General features: G+C 36.9%; 1 protein-coding gene and 1 pseudogene across 1 annotated transcript in view; both read left to right on the top strand.

The window, feature by feature from the left end:
* LOC136856737 (AP-5 complex subunit zeta-1) overlaps positions 1 to 13,012 on the top strand; it is a 216,093-nt gene that overhangs the window by 174,850 nt on the left and 28,231 nt on the right. The window lies entirely within an intron of this gene.
* LOC137497211 (5S ribosomal RNA) lies at positions 6,383 to 6,500 on the top strand (annotated as a pseudogene).

Below are 13,012 nucleotides of genomic sequence, written 5' to 3'. Positions count from 1 at the left end.
ATGATTCAGTTCGTCCTATGTGTGGCTGAAGCAATATTGTTTTTTGGGTCGAGAATGGAGTTTAATTTTCTTCTTAATTCAAATCTTACTTTGTCTTGTTTATCTGCTGGCAATTTGCTGATGGCTAATTCTGCTTCTGCTGTTGTAGTGATGGCTGTGTTCAGAATGTTGAAATTAGGCCAATTGTGTTTAAGGCCCCTGGCTAAAATGGAACTTTCGTCTTCATTCAGTGGTACTTTGGACAAATTTATGATCGGAGAGTGAAATTGGTTGGGCATGTTAGGCCTAGTGTTTTTGTTGGTTTCTTAACATAGTTGTTGAGTTTAGAGTTCATTAACATATGCAGCATTTTCTCAAGGGTTTGTTCTTTCTTTGATAATTCAGTAGATAATCTATTGTCAACTTGGGCTTGAAATAGGTTCCAATGAGCATTTGAAAGTAAACTTACCGGGCGAGTTGGCCGTGCGCGTAGAGGCGCGCGGCTGTGAGCTTGCATCCGGGAGATAGTAGGTTCGAATCCCACTATCGGCAGCCCTGAAGATGGTTTTCCGTGGTTTCCCATTTTCACACCAGGCAAATGCTGGGGCTGTACCTTAATTAAGGCCACGGCCGCTTCCTTCCAACTCCTAGGCCTTTCCTATCCCATCGTCGCCATAAGACCTATCTGTGTCGGTGCGACGTAAAGCCCCTAGCAAAAAAAAAAAAAAAAAAGAAAGTAAACTTGTAGTTTAGAGGTGAGTCTCATATAATCTTTGGTTAAGAAAAGACTTTTTCTTGTACAAGAATACGATCTCCTCTCTCAGCCAAATCATATTTGTTCTAGTTTGGGTGTTAGTCATTTGAAAAGAAGATCGATGATTTTTAGATTTGCTTTTAAGAAAGTTGGGTGTCAAATTGTGAGTGATACACTGTTTGCAATTTGATGTCTTTGCCTAATGTGGTTATTTTGACTTTAAGACCTGAATATAAATAGGCTTTCTGTTTTGCCTGGTTGCCTACGTAATCATAGGATATAAACTTCATGGTTCTGATCCGTATTGAATTGTAATCACAATAATAATTATTAAATTAATGTGGTAATGGTCAACCTTTCAATACTATAATATGCAATATTTTGAATTATATTAACTAGGGACTAGTTTCGGCCTGGGCTGGCCATCTTCAGCCTTAATGTAAAACATCTAATTAAACAAATGTACATACACACAGTTGATATAAAACAAATGAACAAATATACAATTGACATTAAAAACTGGGATGAAATTATGAGTAAACTTGAAAATAAATTAGGCTCTAAATTTTTAGCATCTTGAGTATGCTTATCATCGAGACTCTTTTAAGTACTAATATTCATAGAACTGTTAGTTCCATCATTGCTAATCATTTCAATTTCAATTGTAAAATGGGAACTGGTAAATGTTGATCCTGTAGTCAATCACCAAATCTACTTGAGTGGTGTTAGCCGTATGCATGTCGCTGTATGCCGTTGTAAATAACCACCAGCTGATGCAGAACTGCTAGATGGCGTTTCAACATCAATCAACGTAATAAAATGAAATGCTCTCTTAGTGCTTGTTAAAATCATGCTGAAATGATGTTGGACACTGTCATGAAGATGTGGTTAAAACAGATACATTGTGTCTGGTGTAAAATTTGCAATTCATTGCAGTGTCCATGAAGTTAACCTGAATAAAATTAGATAAAATTAAATTAATGAATTGAAGGAGGGAGCGTGTTAGTTAGATGGCATAGGTTATATGAGACTTACCTCTCATTGCGGCATGCAGTGTGTGACCTGAAGTTCTGTGTGCCTCATACTAACGGTTGTGAGATTCAAAGTAGATTTGGTGATTGACTACAGGATCAACATTTACCAGTTCCCATTTTACAATTGAAATTGAAATGATTAGCAATGATGGAACTAACAGTTTATGAATATTTGTACTTAAAAGAGTCTCGATGATGAGCGTACTCAAGACGCTATTAATTTAGAGCCTAATTTATTTTCAAATTTACTCATAATTTCATCCCAGTTTTTAATGTCAATTGTATATTTGTTCATTTGTTTTATGTCAATTGTGTGTATGTACATGTTTTTAGTTGTTAGATGTTTTACATCAAGGCTGAAGGTGGCCAGTCCAGGCCGAAACTAGTCCCTAGTTAATGTAATTTAAAATATTGCATATTATAGTATTGAAAGGTGGACCATTACGACATTAATTTAATAATTATTATTGTGATTACAATTCAATATGGATGAGAACCATATATCCTATATCCTATGCTGAATTGTTTACACCCGGCAAACACCGAAGAATACGATTATAGTAATGGGTATATCAAAATAAAGGCAGAAATATATAGCACTAAATTAAGTGAGGGTGAGGGAGAGGGTTTATTTCCTTAACTCCTCACTGAACTTGAAAACCAGCTTAACTATGAATATCTTGGTTGATCATTTACTTGGATAAGGGAACCTCCATTATTGATACTTACATTGAGGTTAGTTTGTTTATGATTATGTCTTGTGATTTCATTGTGTAACTAATCAAATTGGCAGCAGTGATGAGCCATTGGAAAAAGAGAATAGGGTGGCGATATGTGCTTTTTAGTATATGACAAGTACTATAGTAGCAATAGTAGGTATAAACTAGCATCAGCTGTATAACTTACATAGCGAAACACAGATGGCATACTGTTACTTTTCTTCTTCATCTCTATTCTGTTCTTCTATCCTTGTCAATCTTTTGTTGTATTTTATTTATTTCTTCTAACACATCGTCTTTGATTCATCTGAACATTGCTGTCTATTTTCCAGCATACACTTACGTATTGAACAGGAACTATCTTAACCAGAGCTAAGATAGCGTCATGAGTTCCACTCCGAAGGCTAGCCCTCCGTGAGGAATCTGGTGGAAAACAAGAGTACCACTTAAAGTAGACCGACGGTAAAGTATTTTCAAATTCAAACAAACATTAATAGAGAAGTCTTCCTGGTGGACAGATGAGTTTTCCTTCAGAAGACACAGAGCAAAGTTCTCTGCGAAATGTAAAGAATTTTTGGTTGTTTTCTCGACACAGCAAAAGTTCAAAAGCTACGTTACCATGTCTATTAACATAATATCTGTTGAAAATAAAATGCATCTATTAAGAGATCCTTCCCTGATCTGCAATGTCCATCCAGTGGGTTCTTTTTCTTCCTGCGGTCCGTTTTCCTGCCACATATCTCTCAAAGTTAACATATGCTTTCCTTGTTGGCTCCATCCTCATTACATGCTCAAACTAGCTCAATCTGGACATGCTGACCTGATCTAACAACAGTGTCTCAGTCCCAGCTTGCTTTCTAACGATGTCATACCTTAACTTGTCCAGTTTTGTTTTTTGAATTGTGGACCTTGGGAACTTCATCACAGATGCCTACAACCTTGGTGAGTCCTTCTTAGTGAAGGTGCATGTTTCAATTATGTAGGTTAAGATTGGTATGAACATCACGAGCTTTGATTTTATTGGTATGGGATTCTAGAGGAATGTTCGTACTTGCTGGTAAAAGTGGGAGCTCTTCTGCACTCTATTTGCCACCTCCTTTGTGGGTATTATATCTCGAGATATTACACTGTCGAGGTACGTAAAGTTTTCCACACTTTCTAGTAGATGGTTTCCTAGCATGATGTTTGCTGGTCATCCCTCTCTGTTCATTGCCATCACTACTGTTTTGATTTTGCTTATCTTGAGATTGAATTCCATTACACATATATAATAAGTATTGCTGTATGGAGAGAATCTGTAGCCCCTGCCAGTTAAAAGCATCCTCATTTAGTCTGACATTTCTTGGATGTCATAACAAGCAGTAGCTTCACCATTGTCCATCCCGTTCACAGAAAATAGTAAACCTTTACCACCTTCCTATGCTGAAACTTACCAAGAGCACTCTGGTGAGATATTTTCCTGAAAACTGTTACCTACCTTCATTCATTACTTTTGTCTAAAAATTATATTCTGGTTTAACTAAGTTCATTGCTAACATATCTTTAGGGAGTTTGAATAAAATGTACTAATTTTACAGATCCAGAGAGATGCAGTGGAAGAAAGATGCACATTTTATCCTAATTTCACTTTGAAACTGTATGAAGTAGTGATGAGACATGGTTTGTTGTTGTTTGAGTTATCAGTCCATAGACTGGTTTGATACAGCCCTCCATGCCACCCTATCAACCTTTTCATTTCTACATATCTATTACATCCTACATCTGCTCTAATCTGTTTGTCATATTCGTATCTTGGTCTACACCTACCATTCTTACCACCTACACTTTCCTCAAAAACCAACTGTACAAGTCCTGGCTGACTTAAGATGTGCCCTATCATTCTATCTCTTCTTCTGGTCAAATTTAGCCAAATCGATCTTGTCTCATCAATTCAATTCACTATCTCTTCATTCGTGATTCTATCTATCTATCTATCTATCTCACCTCAGCATTCTTCTGTAACACGACATTTTGAAAGCCTCTATTCTCTCATTTTCTGAGCTAGCTAGTTATCATCCATGTTTCACTTCCATACAATGCGACGCTCCAGACGAAAGTCTTCAAACACATCTTTCTAATTCCTATATCAATGTTCGAGGTGAACAAATTTCTTTTCTAAAGAAAAGCCTTCCTTACTTGTGCTAGTCTGCATTTTATGTCCTCCTTACTTCTGCCTTTGTTAGTTATTTTACTACCCAAGTAACAATATTCATCTACTTCCTTTAAGACTTAATTTCCTAGTCTAATATTTCCTGCATTACCTGACTTCGTATGACTGCACTCCATTACTTTTGTTTTGGACTTACTTATTTTCATATTGTACTCCTCACCCACGACTCCGTCCATACCATTCAGCAACTTCTCCAGATCTTCTGCAGTCTCAGATAAAATAACAATATCATTGGCAAATCTCAGGGTTTTGATTTCTTCTCCTTGGATTGTGATTCCCTTTCCAAATTCTTCTTTGATTTCCTTTACTGCCTGTTCTATATAAACATTGAAAAGGAGGAGGGACAAACTGCAGCCTAACATCACCTCTTTCTGGATTGCTGCTTCTTTTTCTATACTTATCACTGCAGACTGATTTTTATATAGATTGTAGGTAATTCTTCTTTCTCGGTACCTGATATCCCGATCACCTTCACAATCTCAAATTGCTTGAGCCAATGAGCATTATCAAATGCCTTTTCTAGATCTACAAACATCATGTATGTTTGCTTGTCGTTCTTAAATCGATTCTCTTAAGATCAGATGTAAAGTCAGGATTGGTTCACATGTTCCTGCATTTCTTCTGAAGCCAAATTGATCTTCTCCCAACTCAGTTTCAACTTGTCTTTCCATTCTTCTGTAAATAATACATGTTAGAATTTTGCAGGCGTGAGATATTAAACTAATGGTGCAGTAGTTTTCACACTTGTCAACATTGGCTTTCTTGGGAATAAGTATAACGACATTCTGTTGAAAATCAGATAGAACTTCTCCTGTCTCATACTTCTTGCCCACTAAGTGGAATAACCTTGCCATGCTGGTTTCTCCTAAAGCAGTCAGTAATTCAGAGGGAATGCCATCAATTCCATGTGCTTTGCTCCCAATTAGGTCTCTCAAAGCTCTGTGGAATTCTAACCTCAAAATTGGGTCACCCATCTCATCAGCATCAACAGCCTCCTCATGTTCTAGAACCATATCATCTATGTCATTACCTTGATACAACTGTCGGATATGTTCTTGTCATCTTTCTGCCTTGTCTTCTTTCCCTAGAAGTGGTTTCCCATCTGAGCTCTTAATATTCATACACTTAATTTTCCTTTCTCCAAAGGATTCCTTGATTTTCCTGTATGCAGCATCTACCTTTCCTAGGATCATACAACTTTCAACATCCTTGCATTTCTCTTCAGCCATTCTTCCTTAGCTGCCCTGCACTTCCTATCCACTTCATTCTTTAATCGCCTGTATTCTTTTCTGACCTCTTCATTTTTTACATTCTTGTATTTTTATCGTTCATCGATCAGGTCTTGTATCTCTTGAGTTGTCCATTGATTCTTAGTTGATCTTTCCTATCCTCTTAACATCTCTTCAGCAGTCCTACTGACCTCATTTTTCATGACAGTCCATTCTTCTTCCACTATGTTTCCTTCAGCCTTTTCATTTAGTCCTTGTGCAACATGTTTCTTGAAACAATCTTTCACACTCTTTTCTTTCAACTTGTCTAGATCCCATCTCACTGGATTCCTTCCCTTCTTCAATTTCTTCAACTTCACCCAGCAGACAGAGGTGATTCAGACGTGAACAGTAAGAAAATGCAGCGATCTCCTTAAAAATTCACTGTTACAACAGTTTAGCTCAGTTTATTTTCACATTTTTACAGCCATACCATGTTGAATACACCAGTTCTCGTCTGATCACTGCAGTTAAGCAACTTAGAGGTGGTCAGTACTTGGACAGGTGGCCACTTGGGAACACCACGTGCCGTTAGCTCAGTTCCCTTTGCCGGCCCCGCGGTGTAGGGGTAGCATGCCTGCCTCTTACATGGTGGCCCCAGGTTTGATTCCCGGTCAGGTCAGGGATTTTCACCTGGATCTGAGGGCTGGTTCGAGGTCTACTCATCCTACGTGATTAGAATCGAGGAGCTATCTGACGGTGAGACAGTGGCCCCAGTCTAGAAAGCCAAGAATAACGGCCGAGAGGATTTGTCATGCTGACACCTCATAATCTGCAGGCCTTCGGGCTGAGCGGCGGTCATCTGGTAGGCATGTAGTGCCGTGGGGGGGGGGGGGGGGGGTACAGTAGAGTCTCAAAACAATGTAGTTTACACTCATTAACTTTATATTTACCTTCTATTGTAGTAATGGAGAAGAGATCGTCCACATTGTGTACAGAATGAAAGTGACGTTCTTGTATTTGCCTGGGTTGTTTCACAATGCAATGAAAACAAGGGTAATCGTTGCCTCAGGAACTTTGAGTGGAAGAACTGGGAACAATAGTTCATTCATTCAGCATAAATCCCAGGTTAATGGGACGATTAGTTCACGAGAAAGAGGGCATATAATTTGGTGTGTGTTGTCGTCCATTACCTGGCCGCACGCACCATGCTCTCCCAGTGCTGTTATCATCTAATTTATTAAAACTTAATTACTTCTCTCTCTTTGTGCCTCCGTGGCTCAGGCAGCAGTGCGTTGGCCTCACAGCCCGGGATTCGGTGGTTCAAGTCCCGGTCATACCATGTGAGATTCATGGTGGACAAAAAGGAGGACAGGACAGGTTTTTCTCCAGGTACTCCGGTTTTTCCTGTCATCTTTCATTCCAGCAACACTCTCCAATGTCATTTCATTTCATCTGTCAGTCATTAATCATTTCCCCAGAGGAGTGTGACATTTTTTGGCAGCCGGCACAGTTCCTATTCTCGCTGCAAGTTAGGGGCTTAATTCATCCCATCCCTGACCCGGTCACTGACTAGAAAACAGGTTGTAGTTTTTTGTTTTTTGTTTTTTAACTTCTCTTTCATTCACTCTCTACCATGCTATCATTCTGAGCCACGCAATATTGTATTTCAAAGTGACAGCGAGGAAAGTAATTATTGCTTGGAAGAGGTTTCAAGGTGTTGAAAGAATTACAGGAATTCTCACCAGATTATTTCAACATTCATGTCCGTGAAGGGATGGCCATTTATACCATCAATCTACATAAGGAAATATCATGTAATGAAACATACATCCACTAGAATGCAGCAGAAATTTAAGTCTGTATGCTCTGAAGCAGAAAGAGGTTTAGACTATTTCAAACACTTCAGAAAAAAGAAAAAGAAATTCTGATTTGAGCTGATTTATACATACATACATACATACATACATACATACATACCTACATACATAGATACGTACGTACGTACGTACGTACGTACATACATACTGCCCCCATTTTGCCGGGCAGCTCAGCCGGTGAGCGAGAGTCTCAGAGGTAGACCGTTCGCTTACTGGCTGTGCAGAAAAATTTTAAGGGCAGGGATAACTTAAGGACTAGCGACAAATGGAAGGAACACAAAAAATAGGTTTTAACATTTATTATAACTAACACTCTTCATAAATAAATAATTTACAAAATCTCGGAATTTGAATCGTTTTCTCTTCTCCTCGGGTTATCATTAACATGGGATTCTCTTCATTGAAATCAGCAGATGCGAGAATCTGCAATTATATAAACATGTGTTAGCCTACATTTATTAGGTAAAATAATCAAAGTAATTTTTGAGAATACCTTTCTCTGATTAAAATAAAATTATTTTGAAAAATTAAAATTTATCTCCTCTGGATTACGTCTATTATTATTATTATTATTATTATTATTATTATTATTATTATTATTATTATTATTAATCGATACGGCCACCTGTGGGCCACGTTTACACAATCTTCCTTCTGTCACGCAGACTGATACCCTTCTCTTTACACTCTCGCCAAAGATTCTTGAGTTGACTTCTTCTTGCTCGTTCTTCCACCGAGGTGTTCCGTGGCTTCGCATGTTGCTCTTCAGACGCATCCCTCAATCCCGCAACCTTCTTCCTAAATGATGTCCTTTCTTTTATATCCTCCTCCTTGATACCTATTTCTGCCAAGTCGTTGTGCATGTGTGTAAGCCATCCCGGTTGTTTTTTCCACCTTTCCTGCAGAAGAAGTATCCTGTTGGCCAATCTCTCAGGGTTCATTCTTTTGATATGTCCATAAAACGTCAGTCTCCTTTTTCTCATCACAGTCATGATTCTTTCTACAAGTTATGATTGTCCTCTTCTGATTTCTCATTGATCTTATTTTTATAAGTGATTTTAGAATATAAATCTGCTCAGCACATGAACGCCCTTTCCTGAACCCTGCCTGGTATTCACCAGTTTGTTTATCTAGATGTGTTTCAAGCCTCCGCTGCAATGCTTTGGATAGAATTTTGTATGCTATAGGAAGAAGAGAGATACCTCTGTAGTTGTTGACGTTAGTTTGGTCCCCTGTCTTGTGTAAAGGATGGATGAGTGCATTTTTCCAATCACTTGGTATTTCTTCTTTTTCCCAAATAAAAGTGAATAATTCCTCTAGTTTTTCCACTATATTTTCACCTGCAAATTTGAATAACTCTGCAGTAATTGAATCTTTCCCAGGAGCTTTGTTGATTTTTAGTTGCTTAATGATGTCCCTAATTTCTTCCTTATTTGGTGGTAATGAATCCTTCAACTTGAATTGAGGCTCTCCAAACAGCAATCCATCTTCGGGAGGTTCACAGTTCAGAAGATTCTGGAAATAGTTGGCCAGATACTCGCAATTCTTCTTGTCACTAATAATGAGTTTCCCTTGTTCACTTTTAAAACATAGATTACCAGGGGAGAATTTTTTGATTTTGTTTTTAAATCTTCTATAGAAATCTCTTGTGTTGTTTCTCTTGAAATATTCTTCTATGTTGTGCAGCTGTTCTTTCTCGTACATTTTTTTCGTATTCCGAAGAATTTTTGCTGTGTGTTTCCGTTGTTCCTTGAAGTCTTCGAAATTCTTGTGATTAGTACACCATTTATTCCACGCTTTAGACCTTTCTCGTAAGGCTACTTCACAATCGTCATTCCACCATGGATGTTTCTCTTCCATATACTTTAAATTTATCAACTGATAGATTTTTACAATTATTCAATAAATATTTTCCTCATTATTTATATAAATGTGACGTCGCGTCAATCTACATGTTACTCATTGACTCAGATTTAATGGTTGTGTAAGGTCTACAAATTTCATCTCGTGATTCCCATCCACGGACATGGCCTTATTCATTTTTTTCTAATAAATAAGATCCTATTCTACCTTAGTTACCAATAAAATTCACTAAAGGTTCATATTTAAATAAATTATGAGCACAACAAACGACGCTAAATCGACCAAAAATTACGCGCGCAGCGGGTATGATATCATGACAAATGTCAACAAGAAAAAAATATTATAACACACAAAATATGGATAAAACTCACACACACATTCACACTAGGACACACGGTAATATTTAAGCAATTATTTACATGAATACTAGCCTTTAATTATCATGTTAGATTTTTTTTTTTTTTTAGTCTAAGTCAAGGGAAAATTTCATGATGACGATATCAGGTAAAATCATTACGACATGTTGGGAGGTGATAGAGTCAGCATTATCACTTCATTGAAGAAATTAAGCTTACGATGTTCAAGAGAATGTTATAAATAGAAATCATCAGAAAAATTATCTTCCAAAAATGCCTATAACACAGGTCAAATTTAAATATACGTGTTTGCGGTCCATGAGTTGCGACTCTATTTTTACTCTCCTAATATTGTGGTTCTCAATTAATCCATGCTCAATCTGAAGAAATTATGTTAGGCAACATACTCTCTTCCCACAAGACTCAATTAATGGATTCACAAATAACTCTCAAATATTAAATCCATTCCCAAATCCAAAATAATATCACAGCGCAGTAAATGTTATGAATGATCCGTCAAGATACAGCCATATTCCAGGCCCACATTTACGTAAACTGAGCACACATTAATCTCATACAAGATTAAATAATATTACACTCATGGCCTTATTCGTATTTTTAACCCGTAATGAAGTTGACTTATTATTATTATTATTATTATTATTATTATTATTATTATTATTATTATTATTATTATTATTATTGACCGCGCATGGTCACATTCACGTAGGCTACTGTACGATAAAATTTCATAGATGATCCTAGCGTATCTCAAATCCATTAAAAACATCGCAATACCATTGAGAGAAATCGGACGTAATGAAACACACTAACACACTGTCCCATCTGATCTCAAATAAATTATATCATCATTTTAAATTCAACCAGGATTATCGGAGAGGTCAAATTACTTTTAATATTCCTGTTACGCTGAGTTAGGACAGTCGAAATTAGTCTCAAAGACATTCATTCCACTAACTAACTAATAGAATCCAGTACACTTTCATACAGCATCACAAGCTACCTTTCACCAAGGAAAGAAGGAGTGAAAAATCTAACTATAGAAATACTACTAGAAGTTACTTCAAGTGAATAAGGAAAAGCAATGTTTACAGTAAATGTACAAAGATTGATAGAAAAAATATTTATAAAGGGTACTCAAGTGAATGTTGAATGCTGGATTTTGGCAGATGACCTATGGCATGGTCAAGTCACCCACCATCGAACGATGCCTCCTCCCATGTCTGAAGTTGCCTTACATCTTAGAAGTTCATTGAAGATGTGAGGATGGACAGGAAAAAGCATTGGAATTCAGCAGGCAGATAGACTGGCATCTTGAAATATCTCCGTACTCCAATGGTCTTCCTCTTCTGTTTCTTCCGTGAAAGAAAAGCTGAAACTGACAAAAAAGCCTTAGAATGTGTTCAAGACACACGCTCGATGATATATGAGTTAGTTGGAATATGTAACTTTTATAAACTCTTCAAATATTTGTAGGTTGATTTGATTATATGTTTGAACTGCCAAAGATCCAATATTTAATGAAGTTTGCAAAGTGAAGTTCTCCAGCGAAGTTAACACGTCTAAACGCAGCAGTAGTCGCATCCAGAATCAGAATTCAGGAAGTAAGATTTCCCTTTGGAAATACCACACTTTAATCGTCTTCTCAATCCATCTTGATTGGTTACTCTCTTACATTCAGGCGTATATTATCATTTTATTGGCTGATACTGTCAAACGTCAATCGGCCTTGAATTTATCGATCGGCTCATCTCTAGCTCTGCTCTGTGGGTCACGTGGCACACAGCTGACTGAAGGACATCTAACCAACCAAATAAAATTCCCCAGCTCGCTCCTCGCTTGCCTGCCGAACTGGAAAATCCAGCCCTAGGTAGCTCGCTCTCGCTGACACGGAAATGTTGAAATTCCCCGTCCTGGCTGTAGAAATAATGTTCCAACTCACTGATAAAATAAAGTATTCCTTCTGAATAAATTATTACAAAATTTGAAGGACACAATACATACATACATACATACATACATACATACATACAAGGAAGGCAGAGATCTTCACATTCAAAGATATACCATTTCCATCTTGATAACTTTAAAACTTTACAAGCTATTACAAAATTAAGTCACACCTACATTGGTCTATATTAAGTTAAAAGAAGGTATATAATGGTTCCACCTTTCTTCTTCTTCTTCTTCTTCTTCTTCTTCTTCTTCTTCTTCTTCTTCTTCTTCTTCTTCTTCTTCTTCTTCTTCTTCTTCTTCTCTTCTTCTTCTTCTTCTTCTTCTTCTTCTTCTTCTTCTTCTTCTTCTCTTCTTCTTCTTCTTCTTCTTCTTCTTCTTCTTCTTCTTCTAATCGATTTTGGCCAGCTGTGGACCACAAATAACTCCTCATGATTTAAACTTTCTTTGGCGCCAGTACTCCTTCATCCTCCTGCTATTAAAATAAGAATTATAAGTATACATTATTATCTAATTAAAATTGGTACCAGTTTCGACCAGTATTCATGGTCATCATCAGCCAATTACAAATAAGTGTAAAACAATGCATAGAAAAATAAAATGCAAAGTTTAAATAGAAGCACTAAAATCTTTAAGGAGCACTGTGTGTTGAAATATAGCCAAAAAACAAAAATAAGATGCACAGGTTTAGATGATGCTGTCAGATGCAGTTTATGGAGCACTGCATCTGTTTTATGTTTTTTGGCTGTATTTCAGTGCACAGTGCTCCTTAAAGATTTTAGTGCTTCTATTTAAACTTTGCATTTTTCTATGCATTGTTTTACACTTATTTGTAATTGGCTGATGATGACCATGAATACTGGTCGAAACCAGTATCAATTTTAATTAAATAAGAATGTAAACTTACATTTCTTATTTTAATAGTATTGAAAGGTGGAACCATTATAAACCTTCTTTTAACTTAATATTGAACTCGCTTCAATACGGAACAATATGAAATTCTTAACTCTTAATAATGACAGAGGTATATCATCGA

This window comes from Anabrus simplex, chromosome 1 (assembly GCF_040414725.1).
Source record: "Anabrus simplex isolate iqAnaSimp1 chromosome 1, ASM4041472v1, whole genome shotgun sequence".
In the NCBI taxonomy this organism is placed as follows: domain Eukaryota; kingdom Metazoa; phylum Arthropoda; class Insecta; order Orthoptera; family Tettigoniidae; genus Anabrus; species Anabrus simplex.
This window is presented reverse-complemented; position numbering and strand designations above follow the sequence as displayed.